We start from the raw sequence: 15,493 nt of genomic DNA on the forward strand, positions 1-15,493 counted from the left end.
TCTTGGGGCTTTCACATCCCACACACCCTTCTTACCTCCGTAACTGTTCTGACTTTCCAGACCTTCTCCTCAAGGCACCATCTCATCTGTCCCAACAGTTTCTTACCAACCAACCCTTGGGGAAGCCCTGTCCTATTAAAAACCTGTTTCCCCGAACCCATCCTGGTTTCCTTCCAAGACTTCTTCACCTGAAGGAAAATTTTATTTTTCTCCGGACCCCATTTTTTTCTCACATCAACCTCCCTCAGAAACATTCATTCCTATTTTGTCAGGTAATCGGGACACGCCTGGCATCCTAGCTTCTCAGGAGATCTGGAGATTCACAGTGAGAGTGAGGGGGAGTCTGGGAGATTCCATCTCCAAAATAACCAGCAAAAAGCAGGCAGGGTTCAAGGGACAGCGCATGACTCTAAGGAGCTGGTCCTGCCAGGGGGAGGGAGAAGCACACATTCCAGTTTTCATTTTCTAACTATTGTCCTGTCACTGCAAAGCAGCTACCTGTACTTTTTAAAGTCAGGACAATTTGCCATACAGTTATTTCCACATCCTAATTTTCCTTCTTACTCTTCAGGGATGACCCACATGGTTTCTGAATGACGTCAAACACTTCATATTTTCACCTCCTCTACTCTTAACCCCTGGTTGACTCTGTAGAAGATGTTCACTTTGTATATTTGATCTTTTTCACTTCCTAGGTTCACACAGCCTCTTATTTGTTTACCCTTTTTTTTCCTCTTTGATTACAGAGTGCTGAATCCATTATCCACTAAAATGTTTCATTCTTAACTTCTCAAAGTTACATATTGAGAACACTGATACATCCTTTTACAATGTTTGTGAACTAGCAAAGAACTTAAACTAACCTGTTGACTTGTCTCCTAAGAGCCCTTTGGCCTCAGGGTGGAGGTTGCTCCAGCCCTAAAACTTCTACTTACTGGCCTATGACCTCTTCAAATTACTTAACTTCTTAATTGTCTCTACTTGGCAAGGTGGAGATGATAATAGCATCAACCCTACAGGATTCCAGGGAACAAATGAACTCCTTTGAATATGGTGCCCTTTGACTGAATGACTGACCTCTTGCTTCCTAGGGGTCCTTTACCTCAGTAATGTCCTCTTCAGTAAACTCTCATTAACATCACCCCTCACAGCACTGTTCTGTGTGCTTAGTATCTACTGCATACTGCTATCATTTTCCTTATTGTAAGGATTATAACCTATTTAATTCTTTATGTTCTTACTTTACAGAGAGAATTTAAGAAAATGACTTTTTTTTCCCAGGTACCTGAAACATAAAAGATTGTCATTAGGATTTTGTCTTTTTTTGTGTTGTTTGTTCGTTTTGTTTTAATTTTAGATAGAGCCTCACTATGTTTTGTTTTAATTTTAGGTAGGGCCTCACTATGTAGCTCAAGCTGACCTGCCTCAGCCTCCTGAGTGCCAGAATTATAGGTATGCTCCACCATACTCACTTTTATTTGGTTTTTGCCCTATATTTTTGTATTCATTAATAAGAATTCTTCATCTGATATTCAGGGGCCAGGAGTTTGGCCTAGTGGTAGAGTGCTTGCCTAGCATGCACGAAGACATGTTCGATTCCTTGGTACCACATACATAGAAAAAGGCCAGAAGTGGTGTTGTGGCTCGAGTGGTAGAGCTCTAGCCTTGAAATAAAAAACCCTAAGGACAGTGCTCAGACCCTGAGCCTAAGCCCAGGAATGGCAAAAAAAAAAAAAAAAAAAAAAAAATCTGCATAGATTCCAAGCACCTAATTCTTGTTTTTATTCTTTTCTTTTTAAAGATATCTTTTCCAGTAATAGTAAGCCTGGTTCTCACTGCCCTGTGGTACAATGTGTACTGACTGTAATTTCAAATTGCTAATCCATACTGTTGCAGACAAACAGTCCTGCCAATTAGCACTCCTCAGTAATTATTTATGATTCCTTATAACCAGAGAATATATGTTAAAAATAGTTTGCTCAAAATACTAAGTTGAGTTCATCTGTTCCATCCCTAACTATGCCTTTTAGTGTAATACTCATATTAATAAGATACCATTAGGGTCTTTTTTGCTGTGTGTTTTGCATTCTGGTTTTAGTGTTTTCCTTCAACCCTGTTATTGTTCTCTCTCCCTATCCGCCTTTCTCTCTCCACTTCCTCTCTCCCTCTCTCCCTCTCTCCCTTCCTTCCTTTCTTTGATGGATATGTTAGCATAGTAATTACTCCTTTGTTGTGTTTTATTTTTTGACAGTACTGGGGTTAAAACAGGGACTCACAACTGGTCTTTTGTCCTTTCATTTCTTTTTCTTTTTTCTGTCAGTTGAGAGTCTTGAACTCTGGACCTAGTCACTGTCTCTGAGCTCTTCAGCTCAAGGCTACCATCCTACCCTTGAACCACAGCACCATTTGTGGTTTTCTAGTTGTTAATTGGAGATAAGAATCTCACATTCTTTAATGCCCAGGTTGACTTTGAAACATGATCCTCAGATCTCAACTTCCTGAGTAGCTAGGATTCCAGGCAAGAGTCACTGTGCCTGGCTAGGTCCTCTGTCTTTTCTGGGTGATGCTCTGTTTCCTACATTTTTTTTTTTTTTGGCTAGTGTGGGGCTTGAACTCAGGGCCTGGGCATTGTCCTTGAATGTCTTATGCTCTGCCATTCAAACCAACAGTGCCACTTCCGGCTTTTTCTGTATATGGTACTGAAGAATGGAATTCAGGGCTTCATGCATGCTAGACAAGCACTCTACCACTAAGCCACCTTCCCAGCCCGTGTTTCCCACTTTCTTCCATTCCCTTTCAACCATTTCTTAATCCAATTTTATTTACCCTGACATGCTACTTAATTATTCACTACAATTAGCCATCAAGCTATTGTTGATCTTCTTAGGTCATTGATTATATTTAAAAACCTTAAACATGAAAATATTTCAAGTATGTGTTTTTCAAAGTACTGAAAGGGTAATGGAAAGTAATAGTCTCCACCCTACAAAACCAATTTCCTAGGCTGAGGCTCTCAGATCCTGAGCTATATTCCCTAATGTTTATCTCCATATTTCTATACAGTACGTATAGTGAGATAGTTTAAACTGTAAATTTGTAGGAGCACATATTGCTCTGTCATGACTCCTGTGACAGCTCACATCTCCTGTTCAGGTTGAATCTAGTCAGTATTTATATGATGATTATTACACAAACATTGATCACTATGTTGACTTACCATATGTTGCATGGTACTCATATTTCTTTATTGCAGATTTCTTTATGTTTTACCTGGAGTTTATAATAGTTTCATTTCTGTGAGTTAACTTCTTTCCAAAATGGAATATAATTTATTTACTTGTTTATAGTTACTTCCTCCCTGATCCTCTACTTAAAAAAATGCGGAATCATGTCTGTTACACACGTGTTATTGTTTTTTCATCAAGTACTGTGGTTTCATTTTTCTCTGTTCCAATCCAGTCTGGTCCTCTGTAGGCCTTCTTCAGCACTGTCCCCCGGAAGGCAACCTTACTCCTCTGCTGGTTCCCCTGTTTCTTACATTATAACTCTGGGTCTTCCTCTTTCTTAGCTCACTCCTTTGGCTTTAGTAGCATATTCCCCAGAATCTTCTAGAATAAAAGCACCTAAAAATAGTTTCAGATCTAACATCTCTGGAAATGTTTTCATACTTAACTAGGAGTTTTCCTAAGTAGCTATGGAATTCTAGGTTGATATTCATTTCCATTCAGAATTATAAACATTTTTTCCAATTTCCTTTTGACCTTTATAGTTGCTATTGAAAAATTAATGCTGTTTTGTCTCTTGGTCCTTTGGGTGTCACGTGCTATTTTAGGAAGATATTAGGGTCTCCTTTTTTGTCTGTAGAATATAAAAGACTTGTCCTTAACTGAGCCTTTTCTTTTCCTGTTTCATCTTGTGGCTCACTTAGTAGGCCATCTAACATCTAATCACTTTTCTTTTTCTTTACTTTTTTTTTTTTTTCGTCAGAGACTGTTATACAGCTCAGACTGGCTTAAAACTCATGATCCCGGCGGGCTGGGAATTTGGCCTAGTGGTGGAGTGCTTGCCAAGCATTCACGAAGGCCCAGGTTCTATTCCTTGGCACCACATACATTGAAAAAGCCGAAAGTGGTGCTGAGGCTCAAGTGGTAGAGCTCTAGCCTTGAGAATGTCCAAGGAAAGGACTCAGGCTCTGAGCTCAAGCCCAGGACTGGCAAAAAAAATAATAAAAATAAAAAAAATAAAAATAAAATTAAAAAAAGAACTCATGATCTTTCTACTTTGATTCAAGGCACATCTTTCTTTGATAATTTTCTTTCCTCTGTTTTTGCTAGATGTTGGATTTTCAAGATGCTTTTACATTTTTCCATCCATTGAAATTTTCATCAATTATTTTCTTTTTATTCAATATTTACTGTATTCCATATCTTAATAGCCCAAAGTCCTTTTTTACCCCCCTTTTGGTCAATCCTGGGGCTTGAACTCAGGGCCTGAGCACTGTCCTTGGGCTTTCCTCAAGGCTAGCGCTTTACCACTGGAGTCACAGCACTATTTCCATTTCCACCACACACACACATATATATATATATATGGTACCGAAGAATCAAACCCAGGTCTTTGTGCATGCTAAGCAAGCACTCTACCACTAGGCCAAACTCCCAGCCCACAAAGTTCTTCTTATCATCAGTGTTTATTTTGCATTTTCAATGTTTATGTCTTCCCCAAAATTCATTTATTAAAATTTAATCCCCAATGTAATCGTATGAGGGGCCCTTTTGGAATGGGGCTTTATTAGGTCATGACAGTAAAACCCTATTGAATGGTATTAGTGCTTTTTCTAAAAGAGACCCCAGAGAGCTGGCTCATTCTTTCCAAGTGAAGAATTATTGCCTATGAACCAGAAAATAGGCCCTGACAAGATGTTAAATCTGTCAGCACCTTAATCTTGACTTCCTAGCCTCTAAAACTGTGATAAATTTCGGTTTCTAAGGTATCCATCCTGTTGTATTTTATTATAGCACCCTGAACCAACTAAGACATGTCCTTTCTCAGTTTATGGGTTAAATATCTTATCTCTCTGGATAGTAACCATACAGCCTTTGAAGTTTTGTTCTGCTGTTTCCTGTGTTGGTCTTTTTTTTTTTTTAATGTTGTACCATCCCATAAATGCCTGGAGCTCCTTAGCTATCTATTAATATTTCAGTTGGAAGCATAGAAAGCTTGTGGACAATTCAGTGTACATGAATGGGGGGCCGTTCCCTAGGGTTTTTATCACCCCCTTTCTCCTTGTTCACTGAGAAGTGCCTCCACAGTGTCTGAACCTGCATCTCCCCTCTGTGGGCATCCTGGATTTCCCAGGGAAGCATCATTTCCTAACTCTCTGTCCAGGTCTAGAAGCAGGGTGCAACTGAAAGTTTTAAGAGTCCAACAAAGATGTGCAAATTCTGAATGTTAAACCCCCTGCTTTCCATTCCTATTCTGCTAGCCCCTTTTAACATGAGGGTGAGAGGTTCTTGTCATTCCACTACTAGTATGAATTCATATCTGCTTTGCTTTTCTGCCAGCCCTTAGTTGATGTCAACTGACAGGAGGCTGCAACAATTGGGAAATTTAGGGTCACAAGCTCCTTCCACAGGAAGAACAGCCCAGAGAGTAGAAGGAGCTTAGGGAACAGAGCCCTGGAGCCAGATGGGAAATGGCCAGTGGGAAGATGGAAAAGGAACCTGTGATTCATTTATGCTCAGAGCTAGGGCTATGCCCAAGGAGCTGGAACCAACCAAGCTTCTTGCCCTGTAGAGACTCTGCCCTTTAAGATCCAGAGTGCTCTCCCAGTAGGAACTAAACAGCCCTGTGCAAATGAGCCCAAGCACCCAGTTACCCTAAGAAAGGTGGTTTCTAGGGAAAACACATTTTCTGTTCCAAACAGCCAACATACAAATAATCATTTGGACCATGTCCTGCTTGTAAATGGAGACCCAATTCTTCTACAATGGGCCCAGCTCTGGTAGTGCCAAGGGAGAAAGGCCATTAGCAAAAATGAAAAAGCAAGAAATCTTTCAGTCCATTAGGTTACCAGAGGATTTTTCTATCTTTTATTATTTATGATTTGTGACCTCAGTTACCGTTTCCTGGAACAAATATTATGATTCTACTTCAGCTTCTGTTTACTGGAGCAAGTAGATGCTTATCAACAGTCAAGCTAGGCAGATTGCTAGGCAGCCAGCAAGGCCTTCAGTGCTGCAGCTTCTTTTGTAATCTTTGATGTTTCATGGGGCAAGTTGTTTTCTGTGTTCAGTTCCCAAAACCTAGCACAGTCCAATGTGTGTGCATATATACAGGTCTGTTCGTGGTATTTATATCTATAATATCTACCCACATAAGACCGTCTATATAATATATAGTACATCTGTGAATCCACTAAATGCAACAAACTGAGCAAAGGCAGACTTTCAATTTTACTTTAGGACTCAGGAGTTGTGAGCACGTAGGAAGATGCAGGTGGGAGCTTGGTGATAGAAGGAGTCAAGAAGAAAATCCCAATAGTCTGTGACCACAGGAGGATCTGTGATCTCCCAACCACTGCTTTGGGACCACAGTATAGTCTCTTGCTCTGTTGCTGTGTATGAAATTTTCAGTTTTTCTTTTTGTGTTCCCCTTTCTCAGTGTCTAAATGGAGCACATGCGTGTCTGAATGAGACACACAAATGAAAGACGAAGTGTGTCTGCACTGACCAAACATAAAACAGCCACCCACTCGATCAGTGACCTCTATGGAAATATTATCCTCTGTGTCCTCATAGACATACTGGGGGAGGGAAGAGACAGCTGCTGCCCAGAGCCAACCAGCTTCCTTTCCGCCTGGTTGGTGAGGAGCAAGAGAGACAGGTGGCATCTTCCTGGAGGGAGAAGGAAATTAATCCAGAACTAGGGCTTCAACCTGAGCCAGAAAAGGCAGTCTAGCCATGAGTAGCCCTTAAGGGTTCTTCTGTGAACTTAAGGCACACACACACACACACACACACACACACACACACACACGGGTTACTCCAGCATCACGAGCCATTAGCCTGAAGTTCTGTCTTCAGGACAGCCAGCAGCTCCTCACTAAACACCTGTGTTCCCCTTCCTCCTGCCCAACCTAGGCCCAACCTGTGGCTGGTTCCCACAGAACGACGGAAATGAGTGTGATGTAGAGGAAACCAGACAAAAGTGTCACCAGTGACATTAGCATGGTATTAAAACACGTATTTCTTGTGCAATATGACCATTTCTGTTTCACTCAGCACAATAGAAGGAACTAGAAAGACACCACAGAAAAGTTGGACATAGAAGACAGTAGAAAACCACAGCCATGCCATGTCCTCCTGCCCGACATAACCATGTGAACGCTAGCTGGATTTTCAGATTTTTTCTGATGTGCATTTTTTTCACCAGAATTGAGACACTATGGGATTCCAAAATCAATCATCAATCACCCTGACTTTTCTAGTTTTTAGGCTGGAAAAAATGTTCCATGTGTAATGGTGTTCATACCAGCATTGTTTATAATTCTGAAGCTTGAAATTAATGGTTATCACTAATGTTCCTAAAGAAAGTCAATATATGATTATAATCTCACAATAGAATATCAAACAGTCCGTCAGAAAGAGGAGCTTCATAATTTATTTATTAATGTGGAAGGATATCGCTACATTCTTTGTCAAATTTTTAAGTTTCAAAAACAGCATATAAATTTTATATTTATATAAAAACATAGGTATACGGTGTAAAAGGTATCTACCAAAACATCTCTCTAAAAGGTGGATTTCTGTGTTTATTCTTTATATATCTTAGTACTACTTCAAATGTATGTGCAGTGAACATTTACTAGTTTCATATTTTATGTTTCATTTTGTTTATACTTTATATTATATTTATGTCTTTGGGAAGGTAAGGGGGCACAGAAATAGAGGAACAAGAGTGAACAAATGTAGCAGTGATACTCATTGGACTCTATGTTGAAAATGAACTGTATAGGCCGGGAGTTTGGCCTAGTGGTTAAAGTGCTTGCCTAGCATGCATGAAGACCCGGGTTCGATTCCTCGGTACCACATACATAGAAAAAAGTCGGAAGTGGTGCTGAGGCTCAAGTGGTAGAGCTCTAGCCTTGAGAAAGTCCAAGGACAGTGCTCAGGCCCTGAGCTCAAGCCCAGGACTGGCAAAAAAAAAAAAAAAAAAGAAAATGAACTGTATAGCTCACAGTGAAGTCAGGAGGGAAAAACTGACAGAGAACAAGGGAAGGGGTGATGCCCCAAAAGAAATGTACTCATTACCTGCCTTGTGTGACTGAAACCATTTTGTATATCACCTTGCTAGTAACAATACAGAAATTTAAAAAATCATTCACTTTGAAAAAGTTATATGAAGGTATATTTATTGATATAAAACATATCCATCATATAGTAAGTAAAACTGAATCATAAAACATATACTCAGAATGAGGCTATTCTTGTATTTTATAATTTTGCATAGAAAGGTACATCTTTTAGATAAAAAGTTTTAAATGCAAAATATATAAGCTTGTTAAATTGATAGGTAAAAATATACATAAATTGTATGTATATATAAAAGCACACTGAAAACATGACTTAAAATGGTAAAGGGCTTACCAAACCAGCTCAATTCCCAATATTCCTCCCCCCAAAATTACAAGTTCAAAAATTAGTTGTTGTTGTTATTTTTGGTCGTGAGGCTTAAACTCAGAGCTTGAGCGCCATCCCTGAGCACTTTTGCTCAAGGCTAGGGCTTTACCACCTTGAGCCATACCACCACTTTCCATTTTTGAGTAGTTAACTGGAGATAAGTCTCATAGGCACATTTCTGCCCAGACTGGCTTCAAACTGCAGTTCTCAGATCTCAGCCTCTTGAATAGCCAGGATTACAGGCGCTTGTTTTCCCCTTGCTTTTCTGGGTCACTATTGTCCCAGATACCCAGCCAGCCAGGACCTAAAGAGCATAAGGTTATAATGTTCTTCCATGTGTGTATGTGTATACTAAACCCTTCTACCTCCTGGTATTCCTGAGGCTGAGGCTGGAGTGCCCCCAGAGAGAGAGCTCTAGTCTGTGGTCAGTGAGTTCTTGAACTTGCATTCAAGCTGAGGTCCTTCCAGTTCGTCAGTGGCCCATCTCCAGAAGATACGTGACATCCCTAACATTCAGTATCTTTATTCCCAAAATGGGGACCAGAAGCTCTTCTCCATAGAGTTCCTGGAAGTTTGCCAAGACATGGGAACAGCCACTGGTGCTGTCATAGCACAGTGACAACTCAGCATACTCATGGAACCCTGATTGTGATCAGGTTCTTGGCAGTGAGTGCTTGTGACATCTTTTCGAGGCTGGGCATGGACACACAGATTCTAATTATGGGATTTTTTTTTTGCCATTCCTAGGCTTGAGCTCAGGGCCTGACCATTGTCCTTGGACTTTCTCAAGGCTAGAACTCTACCACTTGAGCCTCAGCACTATTTCCGGCTTTTTTCTATGTATGTTGTACCGAGGAATCGAACCCCGGTCTCCGTGCATGCTAGGCAAGCACTCTACCACTAGGCCAAACTCCTGGCCCTTATGGGATGTTCTTTAACAAAAGATGAGATTGACGTGAGTCACTCCTAGTGGTTTAATTCTTGAGACCTGAAATGCTGCAGGAATGATCTAATATACTATATTTGAATAAACATAAAGCAGTGATGCTTAGTCATTTGTACCCAAGGAGTTTTCCAGTTGTAGCCTTACATGTTCTTGCTTCTGAATTAGCCTCTGGTAGAAATAAGTTCTCTTTGACTCCTGGATTTTATGTATATGTGTGTACACATGTGCCTACACTGAGTCTTAAACTCAGGGCCTGTGTCCTGCTCTCATTTAGCTTCTTCACTCCAGACCGTTACATCATAAACTGAGCTACAGTTTTACCTGCAGCTTTCTGCTCATTAATTAGAGATAAGAGTCTCATGGACTTTTCATGCTCAGGCTAGCATTGAACCATGATCCTCAGATCTCAGACTTTCTGAGTATCTAGCATCACAGGCCTGAGCCATTGATGTAGGCTCTCTTTTCATTCCTTGTGCAGCTATTTGTTTTGTATGTACTCCTGTTCAGAGTTCCTCATTTTACATGCACACTTCTGTTGATTTAGGGTCTGGCCTGGAGCCTGGGTAAAATATTTTAAATGGTATTGCAAATAACTTTGACCCTCTTGTAAAACTCATGCAGGAGAACATTCTGCATAATGTAAGTGGCTGTGAAGTGACTTTGGGACTGCTTAGGATGTTATGAAGGGCCCTGGGTGGGAGAAGGCTTGATGGCGTCACTTCCTTCCAAGAGTGAATATTTCTTCCTCCTCAATATTTGGATTTCCTAACTGGAGTCTTCTTGAACTTGTTTTCTGAATTGTCAAGCTATTTGTTAACATTGCAAATTCTTCTAGTGTATTTAGGAAGCCATGGGCTAGAGTTCCAGCTGTACTCCTTTCTGGCCACGTGAGCCCAGACAAAGGGCTCCAAAATCTTTCTAGGTCTGTTTCTTCACCTCTGAAACTGCTCTAAAGAGCTGTTACAAGGATTGCATCAGATAGTGTAAGCATTCATGAAATGCTGTGTATTCCTATGGTGTACTTATACCCCAAAGAAATGCATTCTGCATTGCAGTAGTAAAGATCTAGAAAAACTAAGTTTGGACTGAGAAGCAGAGCTTATTGCTATTGGGTGTCAGTGTGGTTAGGTTGTGGTGAAGGGCCCTCTTCCTGGATGCTATTACATGCATGCCCAGACCCAAGGAGCCAAATCATAGCAAGGGTTCTGGGTCAATGTGGGGAAATAGTTGGGTGATTTTTATACCCCATCTACTCAAACCTTGCTGATTCCTCTTTCTTTCTCCTGAACACATGCAGGTATAGCAAGAAGTCTGCCATCTGGCATCCAGAAAGAGGGCCTTCACCATGACCTGACCACACGGATACTCTGCTCTTGGATTTCCCAGTGTCTTTCCACCAGTCTGCGTGATTCTGTTATTGCAAGTAGATCAGAAGAAGGGTCCCAGTAAGTGCATAACCAATAAAACTAGAGTTGCCCAGCCCTGGAAGCTGGTGCTCATGGATCCAAGTTGGTCTGTTTGGCCCTTCATTTTTCATTGTTGCCCACCCCCCTTACTGATTGGGGCATTCTTAAGAGAAGACTAGAAGTGTTTTGGTAAATATGCTTTTCTTTTACTTCCATTACAATCAAGTCTTGCTGAAGGGCCTTTCTAACTTAAGGTGACTTTGCATATTTCTTTCTTATCCATGTGCGCTGAAGTATGTCCTTCCAGGGCGGCTTGGCAGATCCAACACAGGGTTCCCAGTTATATATGGATTCCAGAAAAACAATACCAAATTTGATTAGTAAAAACATGTCCCAAATATTTTATGGGATATACCTATACTAAAAAAGTATTTTAGCTCATCTGAAATTAGAATTGAATAAACATATTGAATTACCTTTTCTAGAAAAAAAACTCTTTTTTCTTATTTTGAGGGTGCTTGAGATTGATCTCAGGGCAGATAATCTACTATTGAGCTAAATCCCCAGCCCAACATCCTGTCATTTTCTTTGCTTAATCTGGCAACCTTATCTGTAAAGGAAGACTAATTTCTCTATTTCCAAATTCTTCTGGTGGTGATCTCATTATTGCTCACACAACCTATGCTCAGTTCTAAGACCATAGGGTAGATAATTCTATGTGCAAAAGGCACATGCCATACAAATAACAAATATGTTCCCCTGCAAGGCCTAGTGCTGGGCAACCCAGGAACAGTGAAATACAAGCCCTGACTTTACTATGCTCACAATATAAAATGCACAGAACTTCAAGGGCAGTATGCATGAGCCATGTGAAAGGTGCTCCATGTGCAAGTTGAAGGAGGGTCTCCCAAGTCAACTTTACATTATTATGACAGCATACCTGGGATAATTAAGTTGCTCACTTCATTAGCTAAGAGAAAGAAAAAGAGAAAGACTGGGCTGGAGGCATGGCTCCTTGGCATTGGCTAGTAAAGAACTAGCCAATGAGCAAAAGCAAGTGTCAGCAGGTTCACGTCCCAGTCTTGAACAACAGCAGCAACAACAACAAAATTAAAAAAAGCTATCTGAGAATCACAGTTCAAAGCCAGCCTGGGAAGAAAAGACCATGATACTCTTATGCCCAGTGAACTAGAAAAAAGCTGGAAGTAGAACTCTGGCTTAAATGACAGAGTGCTAGCCTTGAGTGAAAATGCTAAGAGAGTACTCTGGCAGTGAGTTCAAGCCCAATACTGGCACTGAGAGAAAGAGAGAGAGAGAGAGAGAGAGAGAGAGAGAGAGAGAGAGAGAGAGAGAGAGAGAGAGAGAGAGAGAGAGAGAGAGAGAGACAGAGACAGAGACAGAGAGAGACAGAGACAGAGAGAGAGACAGAGAGAGAGAGAGAGAGACAGAGAGAGAGAGAGAGAGACAGAGAGAGAGAAAGAGAGAGAGAGAGGGACTAGAAAATGAATTTCTGAAAAGTAATCTTATTCTCCTACTTTTCAGTTTTAAAATGAACTTCCTGTACTCTCAAGCCCCATCTGTTGATTTGTCATGTGTCTTTAACAAGGGTATAACCCAAAACCTCAGGGTTGGGAATGGAGCTCAGTAGTAGACAAAGAGCTTACTAAGTTCCAGCACCATCAATAAAACAAGTGACCTCAAGTAACTCTGTTTTCTCAAATATAATATAGCCAAAATTGCTGCATTTCCTCCCAGCCAACCCCACATCACTTCTTGTCTTGCAGGCATAAGGAATGATAAGACTCCCATGGCCTCAGTGACCTGTGTCTCCAGGTATTCATGCCCTTGTACACGCCTTCCTCGAATCAGGACACAATGGAACGTGATCGGAGGCACTGCCAGATATTAGAGGAAGCCTCAAGAAAGCTTGGTGAATTTTGTCTTTGGATGCTTGGGGGGACATGAGCCACTGTGTCACAATTAGAGGTCCTGAGGCTCCATGGGGAAAACCAAGGATCTCAGCCAGACACTGCCTCTGTTTAAACCCCAGGTGAAAGATACCATCTTAGAAGTTTTCTCCACAAAATGCTGCTACTTGCTCTGCCCTGTGTAAATTCCTGACCCATAGGTGGGCAAATAGTGACATGGTTGTTTCTAAGCCAGAGTTTTGGAGATAACTTGTAATATAGCAAAAGGTAATGTATCTCTATTCTCACAGGAAAAGCAAAAGCAAAATGCCCCTAGCAATGTTAGGAATCTGTGCTGCCCAGCCAGTCAGATTTCTCAGGGCCAAATGAAAGGATGAACTCAATTTAACCACAGGTAGGAACACTTATTCTGTGAGGTCCCATTTTCTGGATTCACGTGAGAGTGGGTGACAGGCGGGGGCAGCCCTTGAGGAGGAAGCCCCTCTCTTGTTCAGCCTCAGCTGTGCTTCCCCGAAGAGCCACTGTGGAGAACTGGTGTAGAGGGGGTTCAGTGCCATGGAGTTGGGGTGATCTACTGGGTGAAGGTGGTGACAAAAAGTATTGGATGGAGGGAGGAGGAGGGTACAGTTGAAAACACTCAGGTGACAGTGAAGATGACTGCCGAACTTCTTCAGTTAGTCTAGGACCAAAGCAGGAGTTGTCACCAACCATGGAAGACTAGAGGCCACCTACAAAAATAGGGCCCTGGTCAAGAGGCAGGAGAGCCTCACAGAGTAGAATAGACTCTGGGCTATGAAACCCACCCAGGCCAAAATGGTCTGGAAGGGCAGAACATTTTGCACACCAGGGTCAGCAGAAGTAGGTGGGCAAGCATCCAGCTGTGGACAGATATAGGTACCTTGGAGCCAGAGAAGGCTTGTGGGAGGGGCCAAAGAGTCATGTAAGGAGATATAAATGCCAGTCCAAGGCAGAATATGGACTGGGCTGTGATCAAAGGCTGGTGCTTCATGAATTCCCTATAGTTCACACACCATAGGTGTTCAACCAGCATTTGCCACAGATTGGGTTTTCTTCTCCATCCCTGGGTGATGTTGAAGCAGTGTTTCAAGGGGAAGCCCAAATGACAGCCATGAAACAAGTACCATGATTCGAGCCCAAGGGGAGACTAGAAAGAGAAGCCTGTGTGACATCCAGTCTTCCATCGGGGGATGGGAAGGTGGAGGCTAAAGGAGGGATGAGGAAGGGCAACAGAGACAGATGTAAGGCTGGAGAGAGCATCATCCTCAGGTAGAATGTTATCCACATGGACAGCCATGATGGAGTAGGCCTCTGGGACTTAGGCAGTTGTCTTGCTTTGCCATTAAATAGTCAGTGTCTAGGAAAAGTGGACACTGGAGCTTAGCTTCATCCCTGAGAAGCAGGTGCATGAGATGAGAAGTTTCCTGTCTGCTCAGGGACTGTGATGCTAAGATTTGGTGACTCAGGAAAAGTGTGGGTGGAGTGGTGTCAGAGAAGGGAAGGAGCCTGAAAGGTCACTCAGCTTTGCGTAGGGCAATGGAGAAAATGATGCAGCTGTCTGCTGTCACTGTCAGGCAGAAATAGGAAGTCACCAGGAGAGCTGGGCTGGAAGGAGAAGGTGACACATTTAATGTTAGGGAAGTTTGGAGACATGAAGACACATTTCCACAGCAAACAGGCAGGAGAGGCACAGACACAGCTGGCTGGGGCATTCTTCCCCTAGCCAGATGTAGTAGCCCAGAAATGACCACCCACCCACCAAACATAGTCACATTATAATCCCCAGAATCTCTGAATATTACCTTACACAGAGAAAAAAAGAGTCCACAGATGTAATAAAGTGGGTCTCAGCTAGGTCCTCTAACCCAGGCACGAAATGAAGTGCTTGACCTGTGTTTTCTTTATGCTTGGGACAAGCCTAGGAGGCAGAACCTGCCAGTATCCTCACTTCCCAAGTAGTGCCTCTATAAGCTTAACTGAAATATCTGGGGGGAAAAAGAATATTAAAACCTTCTCTCTCTGAGGGTGATTAGCATCCATCTGAACACAGGGCTCCCTTTAAAAGATCCCTGCATTCTGTTTCCCTATAGTGGAAACAGTAGAGCTGAGTCCTACAGATGATAGACTTGATGTGGACTGACACTTGAGTGCTTAGCCACCACATAGAAGGGTGATGCATTTTGCTTACAGAGCCTATCAATAGAAAGTGGAACTTCTCCTTTTACCCTCCCTCATCAGCCACCACCACTAACAACTCTCTCTCAGGGGACCTTTGGCTCGAATGTCACCCCAAAATGCTAACCCAAACCCTAACCCTAACCCACAGGTGATACTATGGCCTGAGAATGTCATACATTAGCTTTCCTTCCCTCTCTTTCTTTTTTCTCTTCCTCCCCTCCCCCTCTATCCCTTCCTTCTTTCATGTTTCCTTCCTTCTCTCTTCCTTTCTTTTGCTCTTTTTCTCTTCCTTTTCTTCCTTTCTGCTCATCTCTTTTCCCTCCTTCCCTCCCTTCC

General features: G+C 42.0%; 1 long non-coding RNA gene across 3 annotated transcripts; it reads left to right on the forward strand.

Annotated features, from left to right (window-relative positions):
• Positions 1-1,387: 1,387 nt before the first annotated feature.
• On the forward strand, positions 1,388-15,493 carry LOC150051131 (uncharacterized). Of its 3 annotated transcripts, none has more exons than XR_016538412.1 (3): positions 1,388-1,452; positions 10,925-11,072; positions 12,818-15,493. It is a non-coding gene; the product is annotated as an uncharacterized LOC150051131 (long non-coding RNA). The 3 variants fall into 3 exon arrangements; XR_016538414.1 differs by lacking the exon at positions 1,388-1,452 and adding an exon at positions 9,387-9,636; XR_016538413.1 differs by lacking the exon at positions 1,388-1,452 and adding an exon at positions 10,199-10,266.

The sequence above is a fragment of the Megascapheus bottae genome, chromosome 17 (assembly GCF_031878675.1).
Source record: "Megascapheus bottae isolate mThoBot1 chromosome 17, mThoBot2.hap1, whole genome shotgun sequence".
In the NCBI taxonomy this organism is placed as follows: Eukaryota; Metazoa; Chordata; class Mammalia; order Rodentia; family Geomyidae; genus Megascapheus; species Megascapheus bottae.